This window comes from Ambystoma mexicanum, chromosome 5p (assembly GCF_040938575.1).
Source record: "Ambystoma mexicanum isolate Mex_15411 chromosome 5p, UKY_AmexF1_1, whole genome shotgun sequence".
Classification (NCBI taxonomy): Eukaryota; Metazoa; Chordata; class Amphibia; order Caudata; family Ambystomatidae; genus Ambystoma; species Ambystoma mexicanum.
Window position 1 is genome coordinate 944,288,698 of NC_090930.1, and position 14,603 is coordinate 944,303,300.

The following is a 14,603-nucleotide window of genomic DNA, read 5'->3' on the forward strand; positions in this document are numbered from 1 at the left end:
ATAAAAAATAAAATCATTTCAGCCCTCCTCCTGAAGACTCCTTCGACGCATTGACCCTTCATACCTCACAGAGCTGCTGTTACCTCACGGAACTAATGCACATCCTTGTTTTAGGCCTGCTAAATGTCTTCTGGTCACCTATATCCATATTCTAGCCCAACTCTGAACTTGTACCTGCGTTTCCCGTTCGCTTTCAGCTCACCCACCTATCCTCTCTCCATCAGGGATTGCACCCTTCCTCCATGGTCTTTATTTACCTATTTCTTTTACCCTCCATCATACACCTGGACTATTCTCCTTTCCTCCTTGTACTCACTCTTTTCATCCCCTTCTCTCGTAGCCTTTAGCCACAACTCGTCTAACTTGAACCTCATTCCATCGCCACCCATCCCATCTCCCTTTTATCCCCTGCACACTTTAAACCTGGCATTCCTGTTCTCCAATCTCATCTATCCCTCTCCCCTTCCACATAACACCTGCTCCTCACCCCCACCTCCTTGCACTCTTCCTGGAATTCCGGTATGCACAATTAATCTGCAACAAGTTATCCTACATCACTGACCATTTCAACTCTCATCACCCTCAACTTTTGCCTCTTGCTGTTCCAAAAAACCTGTATCTCTGCTGGTGGTGGAGTAGAGTTCCTCATCAGTAAGGCCTTCAGCACTGTTCCCCCTGGCCTCTCATTGATGACACTGCCTCTCTTGAATATGCCACTGTTAAACGCCTCCCTCCTACTCTTTGTACCTTTCTGGCAATTTAGTGACCCCCTGGGTCCTCAACTCCTCTTTCCTGGGCATGAATTTTATCCCACCGACATCCCCATTGTTATGCCTGGGGAGTTTTACCTTTCCAAGTCCTCCGCAGCCACCCACCTTTAACTTAAATCCCTCCTATCTCTCCATTGACCCTTCTCCCTCGGATAACTTTTAATGTCTCAGTCCCTCCTGCCTCTAGTCCTCCTCACCTCTCTTCGATGACCAAGATGAAATTCAAACAGGACTCTCTTGCCCGTTATCATAATGATTTGATGACTTCTCTTTCCTTATTCATGCTTTTTCATTTCAACATGTTTTTCTGACTTTCACTATGGACTTATGGCCCCCTTTGACCAACATTATACTGCATGCACATTTACACCTTCCCACCCAGTCTTCAGCCCAGGATCTCCTCGTAGATCCAGACCCTAAATTAAAACATGCATCATGACCTAAGATGCTGGCGCGAATCCCAGACTCCCACACTGCAAAAATTCCCTGGATGTCCTCTCCTTTGCCAAATCCTACACCGCAAACAATCTCCTACATTCGCAATAACCCATCATCTGCACTCCAACCTCTGCTCACACCCCCAAAGCCAATATCCATTGCCTCCTGCCAGTCTGCTAATTACTTTTATCACTATTTTCCTCTAAAATTCATGACACTGTCAAAGTTTTCCCTACCCTTTGGTCCATCATGTCGTCCTGCCACTTCTACTCTCAACTACTTCTCCTCTACCTCATTAGCACACATACTTAACAGTACCAGCTCATACATCTTGTGCTCCTATCTTCCTGTTTGCACCTCAAGCAGTCAAAGATTTAGTCCCAATCACCTACACTCATATCTCACCGAGATCTTTAAACTCTCTCTACCCGCTGGACCTTCCTGGACACTTTCAAGTCTACAACTGTCCAAATCCTTTTCAAGAAACCCTCTTCTGACCTAAACGTCCCAATGAACTATCAGTTGGTTTCCCTCCTACCACATTATTCAAAGATCCTTGAGTGGGTGATTTTCAACCAAATCACTTAGTACCTTGAGAATAATGGCCATGGAGATCCACAATCTGGCTTCCATAGTAAACACTCAGACTGTGCTTGTGCAGGCTTCCAACTTAAACCCTGTTGCTCACCGCTTCAGACTCTTTCCTATACTAGTCCTTTTGGACCCCTCTGTTGCTTTCGACTATGTTGCAGACTCCTTGCTTCTCCTCACTCTCCTGGACCATGAGTTTTGCAAATCTGCTCCATCCTGGATTACTTTGTACCTGGAAGGTTGCTTTTTTAAAATCTCCTCAGTACTCACAAACCTCAGATTCCACTCTTCTCCCTGTCCATGTACACCAAGGATCAGTCCCTGGACCTCTGCTCTTCGCCCACTATACCTCTGCCTTTGAAAGACTTCTTGCCCTTTGACTTCCACCACTTTGCTGATAAAACCGAAATCGTTTTCTCCTTCCCCTCCTTCACCCCAGCCATTTTGGAATGGATTAGAAACTGTATTGCTGCAATCAATCACAGGATTGCTCTCTACTGCCTCATGTTGAACCCATCAGAAAGTTTAAAATCTCTTTCCTGGCTTCCAATGCCATCCTACCCCCTTCCCCTCTTCCATTGCCTTCCTGTGTGACCTTGCTCCCTTGCCCAAGGTTCAAAACCTTTGGGTCCTCTTTAATAGCAACCTCTGACTGCACCAATACCACCACCTCTTCCGCTCGTATCAGCCTTCTCAACATTTGGTGAATTCATCTATTACTTTCTCACCACTCTACAAAATCTCTAATCTCCACCCTTGGCTCAGCAAACTAGACTACTGCTGGTACTTACTACTTGGACCTTCCGTTCTACTCCTTCCTCCTTCGAGACAAAGTCCTCAAATTTACTACCCACCCTACAACAAATCAAGACCCTCCCCTACCTCTACTTACCAACACCATGCTGGTTGACTTTCCATGCACAACTACTCCCTTTTCAAGTTTCTTCTCCTAGTATACAGAGCTATCAATGGTCTTGCTCCTCATTACCTAGCTGACTATATTGTCTACTCCCCATCTCTTTCCCACCGCGCTTTACCTCACTATCGCATGCCTCCTCATGTTTCCCCTCTTTCACCCTAGTCGCCCCACTCCATTGGAATACGCTGCCCATCGCAATCAAAGCCAGTGGATCTCTTCAAAGTCTTCCCCCGACACCCACCTCCTCCCTTACTGACCACCACACTTCCTCCAATGCCCCATAATAACATACTTGGCATATTGGTACATAACTCCTCTTTAGTGGAAATCACTTACCTCTCCCGGTTAATGTTGCATTAGTAAGTCCCTGTTTTCTTTTTTGTTGTGTCCGTGGTACTTGTCCCACTTTGTTCATACTACCAAACTGGGTCAATACTTGTTCTCCTCTTTCTGCCATTTTACAGGCACCCTTTCTGGGGAATGCCTTTGCCCCTGTAAATGTGCCATTGTAAATCCTTTGTTTGAAATGGACATCCATGTACTACAAATTGTATGCGAGGACCCCCCCTCCCCTGCAGTCCCCTCCTTGTGACGTCCATTACTCGTCAGGGGACCCCCTGCCACCAGGGCCCAGGTGATGGGTGGACCACTGGCCGACACATTGACCAAACGTACTGTATTAGGCTAGGTCCTGGAAACCATTTTGAAAACCAGAACGCCATTTTAAGACATGATTCCTCATGCGCTGCAGCACAGCCCCCACTGTCAAAGAGTCCTCGCCTACCCCTGTTGCCTCCGCTCCCTGGCAGATCCGCTGAAAGCCCGTTCCCACGGACAGTCGGACATGAGCTAGTGTTAGAGCAAACACTGTATCATTCACCTTCCTCAGTGCATCATTATCCTCAGCGTGACCCGGGTAGCGGGCTGGCTTGGAAAATAACTGTAAATCGTCCTCGATGAAACAAAAGCCTCAATCCTATACCAAGAAACTGTTTATACACATATATATATATATATATATTGCATCACAATGATATTCCTTCTGCACGACCCCCTTGTCAAAAATCTACAAACACTGTCAGTTATGTGCAAACACTCAGTGCCCCTGGCCTCCTATTATGTGCTTCTCTAGGGGTAATGTAAAGAGAGTGATACCAAGTCCTTATGCCATGACTACCCTAATGCTGCTAGAGTGCAAAGGAACACAAGCGCGACAGTATTGTGAGCTCATGTGAATTATTTAAAGAGATACATAGAATGCCATCAAATGTGAATGTACGAGTTTAACGTATATTACTGCTGTCAACCATATTGGTCTGTTGCTCCTGCGTGCTCCATCAACCCTAATGCTACCTCACGTATCGTGTTTACCATATAATGCAAGAGCTGCTATTTTTGCAAATACTCACCCTGTAGTGATTAATAGAAATGTTGGTGTAGTTAACATGTTTGAAATGACTATGTAACGGTGCAAAGAATATAGATGTGTAACCCTTTAGAAAATCAATAAGCATTATACATTATACGAATCCCTTTGTTTTCAATATAATTTGTAGCATACGAGGAGAGTATCATCCTGGGCATATCCAAGGTCACTTCCCCTCCCTTCCCATTGAAGCATGCCAGAGAAAGGAAAGGCCCGAGCTATACCGCCTCACCTCCCCCAATTCGGCTGGAGCCGCTTCAAGCATTCATGTTCCCCTGCAGCTCACCTGGCCACGGCCAGCCACCTGAATTATTTACAGCCCAGCAGTAAAACCTGCCCATAACCAAAGGCCATGACTCGTCAGGGGACCCCCTGCCACCAGGGCCCAGGTGGTGGGTGGTGCCCCCTCATAGGTCCCACGACACACCAGTTCACCCCAGATTAATGGTGCTTGTAAAATAAGACACCTAATATTGCACCAACATTGTGTAAAAGCATCTGTCATTACTTCTAACGAGACCTAAAACTCGGACAGCTCACCCCGTGCCCTGAGTCCCGACCCCATGACCCATGATACCTAGTAAACAGGAGAACAGTAACCATGTATTGATGTATCGTTAAAGTATCCCACCTAATGTGCATGCATTCCTCCTGTGTTGTATTAACCTGTAGAATAACCTATTGTAGGATTTACAGGACAACTGACATTGCAGCATTGAATGAATGGGGTGTGCATGGCCATTAGGGTAGAACGCCAAGAAAGACGTCCATCAATGACACTGACCACGCCTGGCCTGACAGCACCTCCCGGATGAGCCCAGCTGACCTGTCCACCCCACGTTGGCAACCGGCGGTGTCCGCCAACCACGAAGTGAGGCATCACAGCTGCACATATAGTTAGTCGATGCCACCCAATCCCCATGAACATGTGCCCCCTATAGTGTGTAGGTTCTTATGACACTTTTTGTAAATATAAACGCCTGTCTTTGCTATTGTCAGACAGAGTGCTCTCGGAGTTTGCAGAGTTCTTTGCATGCCCTATTTTGACTTACATAAACCTTAAGCTCACCTGCACTTGGTCATAGCCCTATTCCCATTTTGGGAGAGTCCATTATTGCCTCTCATTGCGGGGAGGGTCGTGCTATTTGGGGATGCTCGCCTTCAGTGGTGACCCCGATTGCGTGATTACATCTCCCAATATATCCCTTCCGTCCCCTCTGGCACGAAAATCTCCGGTCGAAAAGGAAGATGCACAGTACGCCTGCTCCGGAAAGCTACCCGCCTACGGCAACTGGTATGCTTAGAAGTGCGCACTCAATAGAGAAAGGGTACGGGATCCCGTTTCAAAAAATCCCCTTTGAGTGCCGCTCGCCGGAGCTGGGGCTGGCCGTTGAGCGTGTGGCAGCGCCACCTGGACGAATCCAGTTCGGAGACTCTCGGTTCAAGACGGGCACGTGAGTATTAAGTGCGAGTGATCATAAAGGGAGTAGGGGAAGGGAGAAGGATAAATAACGAGGTCATTTAAAAAGGGACACTTTTGGGACCACTAAAAGCTATCCTACATTTTCTTTACTTTTTCTTTGCATATGGCCATTAGGATCAAAAGGTGAAAAGAGATAAAGAGACGGGAACCTAGCTCTGCAAGGGGGTAGAAGGCGGCGCCGCATAGTGCTATCTTGACTAGTACTGGGAATATATGAACAAGTGGAGAATAAGATAAAGGTGTCTGGTAAAAAAGGGAGACACAGTGAATATATTTGTTATTGCTATTCCTTCATTCTTTCTGGGTCTATGAATAAAAATAGGTTAATACTGAGCAAAAAACAAAAGAGATTCGAGCAAAAGGGGGACCTCATATCAAACAAAGAAAGAAGGGGCCAACTAGGGAGGGAGGAAAAAGATTAAAAGGTTAACTGTTAATAAGAGTGCTGACTATCATTGTATATGCATTACATGTGTTAAAACCTAGTCATGTTATGGTGATTGCAGCAAATGGTAAAATGTGTATGGTTATGGTGTGGTCATGGTAAGTGTGACCAGGAGACATTCTAAGGTGGTAGGCCCAATGAATTGAGCTGGTTCTTTTGAATATTTGTGCTGAACATATTGGTGGTGTGCAAAAGGTGGTTTGCTCTTGTATGTGCCCCCTAAGCTATTTAAAGTATAAGCTACACACACCCACTCCCTCATTGCCCAGGTGTTGAAAAGGCACAGGGTTTTAAAACATACATATATATATATATAGTGATATATAAGCCAAGAGCATACAATGGGGGCAGAAACACCCCTGGCCCATATTTGGAAGAATTTACCTGGGTATGCTGAACGCATCAGAAAATACCACGATCAGTGGGTCACAGAGTTAAAGGGAGAAGGTCGGCCCCAAATATGGCCAGAAGGAGGATCGTTCGACAAAAATGTCCTAGATATGGCAGCTACCTGCATTTTTATGAAATATAAGGGGAAGCAGTTCCACAATAGGAAGGAGATATTAGATCTCTGGAGATTGTTTGAAGAAGTGCCCCCTCTCAAAAAGAAGGAGTCAGGGACCAATTTGCCATCCACCACCGATAACCCATTACTGATACCCAAAGATGATAAAGAGATGATAGAGGCAGGAAAACCAGGTGAAGTAACACGGTTGTACCCCATACTCAATAAACCGGTGCCCGCAGGGGGGTATAGTGAACCCACATATGTGCCCCCAACTCCAGCTACAACAACCCATGGCCCGACTGCACCCCCGCCATATGACAGCCATAGACAGCGTGGACAGATAAGTACACCCACAGTAGACATAGAAAAGCTAACAGAGGATTCAGATTCCAGGCTCTCATTAGCAAGAGAAGAATTATCAAGAATTAAAAACATTTGTGAGCAAAGTGGGACTAATGTTGCCCGGTCAGAGCAAGCGCCAAGGGCACAGAGCCATTACAAGACAATTGAGGAGGGGTGGAAGAAGGGGGAAATATTGTTCAGAATACAAGAAGAGCCCACGCGAATAATAGAACTAGATGAGGCGAGTGAACATGCGGATGATGAAATAATGGTCACAGGGGGATGGACTTGTGGTGTGATGTGAAGGAAGATGAAGAAGAATGTGGGAGATTAAGTGCGGCAATGGGAGGAGAAAGCGGGAGGATGGATGGTGCATCTTTAGGGAGAACAATGGATGAGGAATGGACAGGACGATTAAGGAATAGATTGGGGAGAATGGCTCCACTAGGAAAGAGGGGAACGGAGGTGAGTACAAGCAAAGTGACAAAGGGGAAGTTACAACTCCCATTGATACACAGGGGAGGAGGGAGATCAAATTACATACCCTGGGCTCAGATGGATAAGGCCAATTTGTTAAAGCTGTTACCACCGCTGTCAGGAGGGGCAAGTAAGTGGATATATGCATTCGAGAAGCACACAGCTGGAGTCCCCTTGGCGGTAGGTGATGTGAAAAGCCTGCTAGTATCAGCAGTTGGGGACCAAGCAGATAGAGTGTGGGTAAAAGCTGGTTTCCCGGGGATAAAACTAGACTGTGACCGCCATGATGGTGCATCATTCAACACAGTGCGAGCACGAGTGTGGGACGCATTAAGAGAAACATTTCCAGACACACCAGACTTACAGTTGGTTATGCAATGTACAATGAATGAGGGGGAAGATGCTATGGATTACATTTTCTGGGTACAGGAGATGTGGAGAGCGGAAACGGGCACGCCCTGGTATCAGTCAAAATAATTATTTTATTTCATAATAAAGAGAGGCCTGCCTAAAGAGGTACAGAAAGCACTTGATAAAATTGCAGGAATTGAGGCGAAGGGTTGGCCCGAAATACAGAGTATAATAGTCCACCACTGCAAAAGAATAAAAGAGCGTGAAAAAGAAATAGCACAAAAAAGATTGGCAGATGAGGACAAGTTAGTACAAACGAAACTGGTGAAGGTCGCAGCAGCAGTAGCGGCGCTCCCACATAACGGGGAGGAAGAAGAGGACGAGGAGGGGCTGGTAGCAATACAGGGGAGGATGGCAGCGAATTGCGCAGGAGCGGGGCAACCACAGTGGAACGGACAGGAGCCGTACGGAGGTCCGCAGTGGCAAGATTGGGCCCCTCGAGGGGGACGAGGTGGGTACAGGGGTCACAGAGGAGGTGGGCAGGGGTATGGTGGTAATGGACGATATGGGGGACAAGGTCCCAGAGGTGCAGAAGGGAGCTGCTGGAATTGCGGGAGGTGGGGGCACTTCTCACGAGAATGTAGGAACAGACCAAACAACGGATTTCAGAATATGGAGCAATACGGTAACCCCCACCCAGGGAGCCCATACGGCCTTCCAATGGGAAGACAGCAGAGGCAACAAGAGCAAGGGTATGTAGACCAAAGACCAGCTCAACACAATAGAGCACAGGGCCACCCACAGAACGACAAACCTATGCAATACACACCAGGAAACCCTTTCGCAACAGTTGCGAACGGGGCACCTGCCACAGCCCCCTACAGCGGTGTGGCAGTAGTGTCAGGCAATGTCTTTAGTCAAGGGGGAGCCATGAGGCAGCCAGCATAGGACAGCCCACAGGGAACACTTGCGTGTCCCGTTCTATCTACCACCTACAATGCAGCGGAGGAACCATTAGTAGGGGCGAGCAATAGCACCAGAGATATTTGGCATGCCGGTAGACCCAAATGTGTTCATTGAAGGATTGAAAACACTAGCCCGAGTAGAACCTGAGCTAAAAAAGTTAGAATGGCGGGTGCCAACAGAATTCATCTTCCACCCAATAGTACGCCCAGACATTGCACCTGGTTCAGTGATATCTCTAGATTTGCATGCGGTATAGATATCAGCCAAAAGAATTGCAGTAATTGGTATGGACATAGATGGATGTGAGTGGCGCACTGTGTTGTGCATCAATGCTGACATTGCCTTACGTGATCTATCAGATGAGGATCTCTTTTCTGACTCAGAAAGTGACGGAGAGATAATAATGGAGATAGCAATACCATGTGATATCTTGATACAAATGAGACAAGTGCCTGTACAGTTGATGGCAGTGGTAGGAGCACCGCCTTCCTTTTTTGATGATGACATGAAACTAGTGCCAAGCAACTTGTGGACTACGGGTCCCCATGATGTAGGGTTGTTGCATGGAGTTACCCCAGTCACAATAAAGATTAAACCAGGAGCAATCCTGCCCCGAGTAAAACAGTACCCATTGTCCCGTGAAGCTGAGGAAGGGATAAAGGAAACGATAAGTGCCTTATTGGCCCAGGGAATAATAATACCCTCAAATTCCCCATGTAATACTTGCATTTACCCGATCAAGAAAGCAAAGGGAGGGGCATGAGGATGATCCAGGATCTACGCCCACTAAATGACGTCATATAAAAGGAGTTTCCTCTAGTCCCGAACCCTGCATCCATACTTTGCAGTATCCCAAAAAACGCATCACATTTCAAAGTAGTTGATTTGAAAAATGCATTTTTCTCCATTCCTTTGGCAGAAGAAAGCAGATACTTGACAGCATTCGCACTAGGGGGCAAAAGATATGAACATTGCAGGTTGCCACAGGATTACTGTGAGAGTCCCAGCATATTCAATCGAATCCTCCACGAAGACTTGGGAAACCTGACAGCTGAGAGCATGATCATTCAGTATGTAGATGACCTGCTCATTTGCGCACAGAATGAGGATGAGTGCAGGAAGGACTCAGTTACCCTCCTAACACTGCTGGCCCACAAAGGCTACAAAGTGGACAGAGGGAAACTACAAAAAATACTGTCAACCAGAAGTATTATACCTGGGACAGCTGATATCAACGGATGGCAAAAAGATAACACCTGACAGAGTAGAAGCGATCACAGCAGTAAGAGAGCCAAAAACGGTAAAAGAAATGCAAACATTTCTAGGAATGTGCAACTATTGCAGAGCATGGATACTGGATTACGCAGAATACACCAGGCCCTTACTACAAGCACTCAAAGAGGCCCAGCGGGAGAACAGAGAAATAAAATGGTCAAAATAAATGAGTGACTCCTTTGCGTCAATGAAACAGTTAATTTCAAGTGCTCCAGTACTCGCCAACCCGGACTATGAACACAAATTTTACCTGTTTTCCAACTGCAAAGGAACTCTTATGACAGCTGTGTTGACCCAAAAGACATCCATGGGACACAAGCCATTGGCTTACTACAGTGGCACGCTACACGCAGTAATGCAAGGTCACTTCGCGTGCAAGCAGTCTCTCGCTGCCGCCGCGTTCGCCATTGAGAAAAGTGCCACTATAGTAATGGGGTGCTCCGTTACATTATTTGTGGAACACTCCCTTTTCGCAATACTGGAGAGATCAAAAAAGCACACTAACAACACAGCGGGCAACAGCATACGAGATAATATTGTCCAGCGCCAACATCCATATAGTAAGGTGCAGGACAGTAAACCCAGCGACATTTATCACAGAACCATGTACATTAGAAGACATGCAAGAGCACGATTGTGCAACATACACAGGAGAACAGGGAGAGGGCGCGGTGGTAAGTGAAAATGCCCTAACGGAAGGAGAAGTGTACTTTGTAGATGGATCAGCATCAATTGACATGGATACAGGTGAAAAACATGTGGGAATGGCGGTAGTGAGATTAGAAGAAGGCGAGTACGAGGTGCTAGTGCAATATCGCCCGCCATCGCACTTTTTTCAGCCCAAGCAGCAGAACGTATCGCCCTAATTGAAGCATTACGTGCAGCCAAGGGATGCACAGTAACAATATACACAGATTCAGCCTACATGACTACCAACGTACACGGCGGTCTGGCCCGGTGGGGGCGGAGAGGGTTTCGCAGGGCGGATGGGACTCCAGTACAACATGCCGAACTGCTAAAGGAATTAATTGAGGCACTGAAAGAACCTACAATGGTGGTAATCGTCAAGTGCCAAGCCCATACGTCTAATACAGATATTGTATCTTTGGGAAACGCGGCAGCAGACGCTGCCGCCAGGGAGGCGTCATATTTTCAAAAGGAAACTGCAGGTGAGTACCTATTGCAGCAACAAGTAAGTGAGGAACTACCAGAAGGGTACAATGCCATGCCCATATTGCAAATATTAGAGTTACAGGAAGGAGCGAGTAATGAGGAAAAAGCATTGTGGGAAAAAAGGGGTTGTAGCCAGTCGACAACAGACTTATTATGGCGCCAAAATAACACAGGTAAAGTGGTGATGCCCATTAAATTGAGCAGCAGAGATACAGGAAGATTGATTTGTGCCTGGGCTCCAAGAACATATATCAAGATTAGCAATGGGGTGCACAACCTGCCAGATATACAATTCTGGGATGACCTTACGGACACTCAGAGGGACAATTCCAAAACCTATAGGGCCCTTCTGGGAACTGCATATTGATTACGCAGACATGGGGGAAAGGTGTAATGGGGCATGCTGCATGATAGTAGTTGTATGTCCATTCTCTAGATGGGTCGAGGCTGGTCCATGTGCACGCCCTGATGCTAAATGCGCCGCAAAATTCCTAGTGAGAGAGGTGTTCCCGCGCTGGGGAATTTGCGACGTGATTCGCTCAGACAACGGCACTCATTTTGTGAATTAACTGTTCAAAGAAGTTACTGCATTGTTGGGAATTAAACATAGGCTTTGCTCCATTTATCACCCTCAAAGTAATGGTGTTGTCGAGAAAATCAATGGCCTGTTAAAAGGAAGGTTGTCTAAACTATGTTTCTCACTCAAAAAGAACTAGGTGTATTGTTTACCCCTTGCACTATTCAAGCTGAGAAATCAGCCAAGTAAGGACCACTACTTGTCCCCGCACGAGATTGTGACGGGAAGACGAATGCACACAGCACATTCTCCGCTCCGTAGACACTCAGATGCACACAGAAGCGCCACAATCTTAGGAGATGAGTTTACTGATTACCTGAGAAAACAGACTAGGGTAGCGCGTGCAATCTCAAGACAACTCTCACCGCCATTTACAAGAGAAGAAGGGAACACAGCTGTGTCATTTGTGGAACAGAGCCCCCAAGGACAACTAATGCTAGGGGATTTCATTTATGTTAGAAGTTTTGTGCGTAGGTGGGATGCCCCAAGGTTCCATGGCCCATACAAGGTAGTTTTTTGTACGCCCACCGCTGTCAAGGTCAAAGGACTCCGCTACTGGATACATTTAACAGATGTACGGAGGGCGTACAATAATGTTCAGGAGGAAGTGAATGAGGAGGCACAGACAACAGCAAACAATAACAAATGAAAATGTTGAATGAAAAGGTACAGGTAAAAGGAAGTGTAACTGGTATATTAATATGCTAACGAACAAATTGACTTACAGGTAAAAGAAAAAGATAACTGGATAACATTGATGATTGAAATGAAATATGAAAAAAGTGATCAAATATGAATGAGAAAATGTCTCTCTCTCTCTCTCTCTCTTTCTCTCTGCACCTGTCCCCCCCCCTCTCTCTCTCTCTCTCTCTCTCTCTCTCTCTCTCTCTCTCGCTCTCTCTCTCTCTCTCCCTATAATTCTCTGGTAGATACAGTACAAAAAGAAATGTTTACATGTATATACTTAATGCACTTTTATGTTTTAAATAGGAACAACTATGGCAACAAACGGGCAGCCTGCAACGGATAGCAATAGAATTTCTAGATGTAGAGATGCTATAGTAAAACATTGTCGATATTCGTATGAATGTGGACTGCCTGTGTGCATCGTATTATTTTTTGGGATACTGTTTGTCATAAGCACTTATTGGTTCATAGCATTCATCTCTGTCGAGATGAATGAGAGGGGAGAGGGGAACGGAAGTAATATGACAAATGAAAGTAAAACAACTGAAAGGGCAAAAGAAGGTGATTTTTTGGTATGGAACGGATACCAGCTTGTATGGGGCTATAACATAAAACCGCCCAAAGAATCAACCACTCCAAGAAAAGCAGTGTTGAAATGAATGTTAGCACAACTCCCCTGCCAAACGTCTCTGACTACAATGCCCACAGCCTAAATGACCACAACCCTTCTGTCATATCATGGCTTTACAATACCCCACTACCCTGCCCACACATGTAACCACCCCTACAGCAGACAGTACATCACATCATAGAATAAAAGAAGAGAACAAAAAGATGGCGCAAAAGTTTGCATCTCTGTATGATGAATGGAAAGAGGGGGGTGTGGGAAAAGGGGGGTCTAGATTACACTTCGCCCATGAAGCTGGGAGATACCTTAGAAATAATAGAAGGAAAAGGGAGGTGAGGAGTAGGAAGTATGGTGAGTATTATGGTCTGGGTTTAGATAAAATGGAAGACCCAAGACACCCTCACCAGACTAATAAATGGTATGCGGACATGAGCGCAACTGCCAAGCAAACAACAAATGAGAGTTGCCATGTCTGCTCCCTTATCCCCCATGCCTCAGGAACACCTAAGGTGCTGCTACCAAAAGAATTGCCTCTTATAAATGCCCAATGTCTCCTTCATCTTACGCTGTGCAGAATTAAGAACACCTTCCAGGCACATGAAATAACTTTTAGCATGCTATAGAATGAGCAAACATGCTACCCGAAAGTGGAAGGAGTAATATGCCTGAAAGAACCATTTTTTATAATAAAAGGGACATTATTCACAGTGACATGTAAAGCTGAGGTGCTGCGAGGAGTGTCACCTGAAAAGCTGCAGTGGATCGAAAAAACGTGTACACCAGTCTGGAAGGAGCATATCGCAAAGCTAACCTGGGCAACTGCCATCGAAAAACCGTTCAAACTGCAGAAAGAAATAACATATGAACTGTGTTTCCAGGGAGAAGGAAAAACCGTAATGGGGGTAAACAAAAACTGCAACAGGACTCTCACCATCCCAGACATGAGGAAGGGGAGAGCAGCACTCATTGGGGGTCATTCCGAGCATGGCGGTAAGGTACAAACCCTGCCGGTAATGAATTACCGGCATGGTTTTCCGCTCCATGCCATTCCGACCCCTCAGACCGTTAATTACGGCATCGTAAACTACAATGCCGTAATTATCGGTCTTGGGTCGCTCGCGCGCCCCACCATGCCGAAATTAACAGCATGGCGTAAACCGGAGCAGATCACAAGTAAGGAGCATACGTAAATTACGGCCTCCTCAAGGCCGTAAAGTACCTTACCGGCATGGAGTACATACAGGCATCTCAGAGAAGGAGTAAAGAACCCTGAGCAGTAGGACCCAACGCCACAGGTGGACACATGCAACACAGATGGAGGCCAGGAGTCTGCCACAGCAGAAAAGGAACACACCCACACACCACCCCCTTCCCACACCAAGATGACACCAATCGAACAAGCAAGGCCACAACCACACAAACCCCTGCAACAACACCACGCCCCCCCACTGAGGAGACACAGGGGTAGAAGGAGGGGGAGACAGGCCCTGCATGCAGCACCAGTGCAGCCTCCGTTACCACCCCAGCAGCCCCCATGCACACGCAGC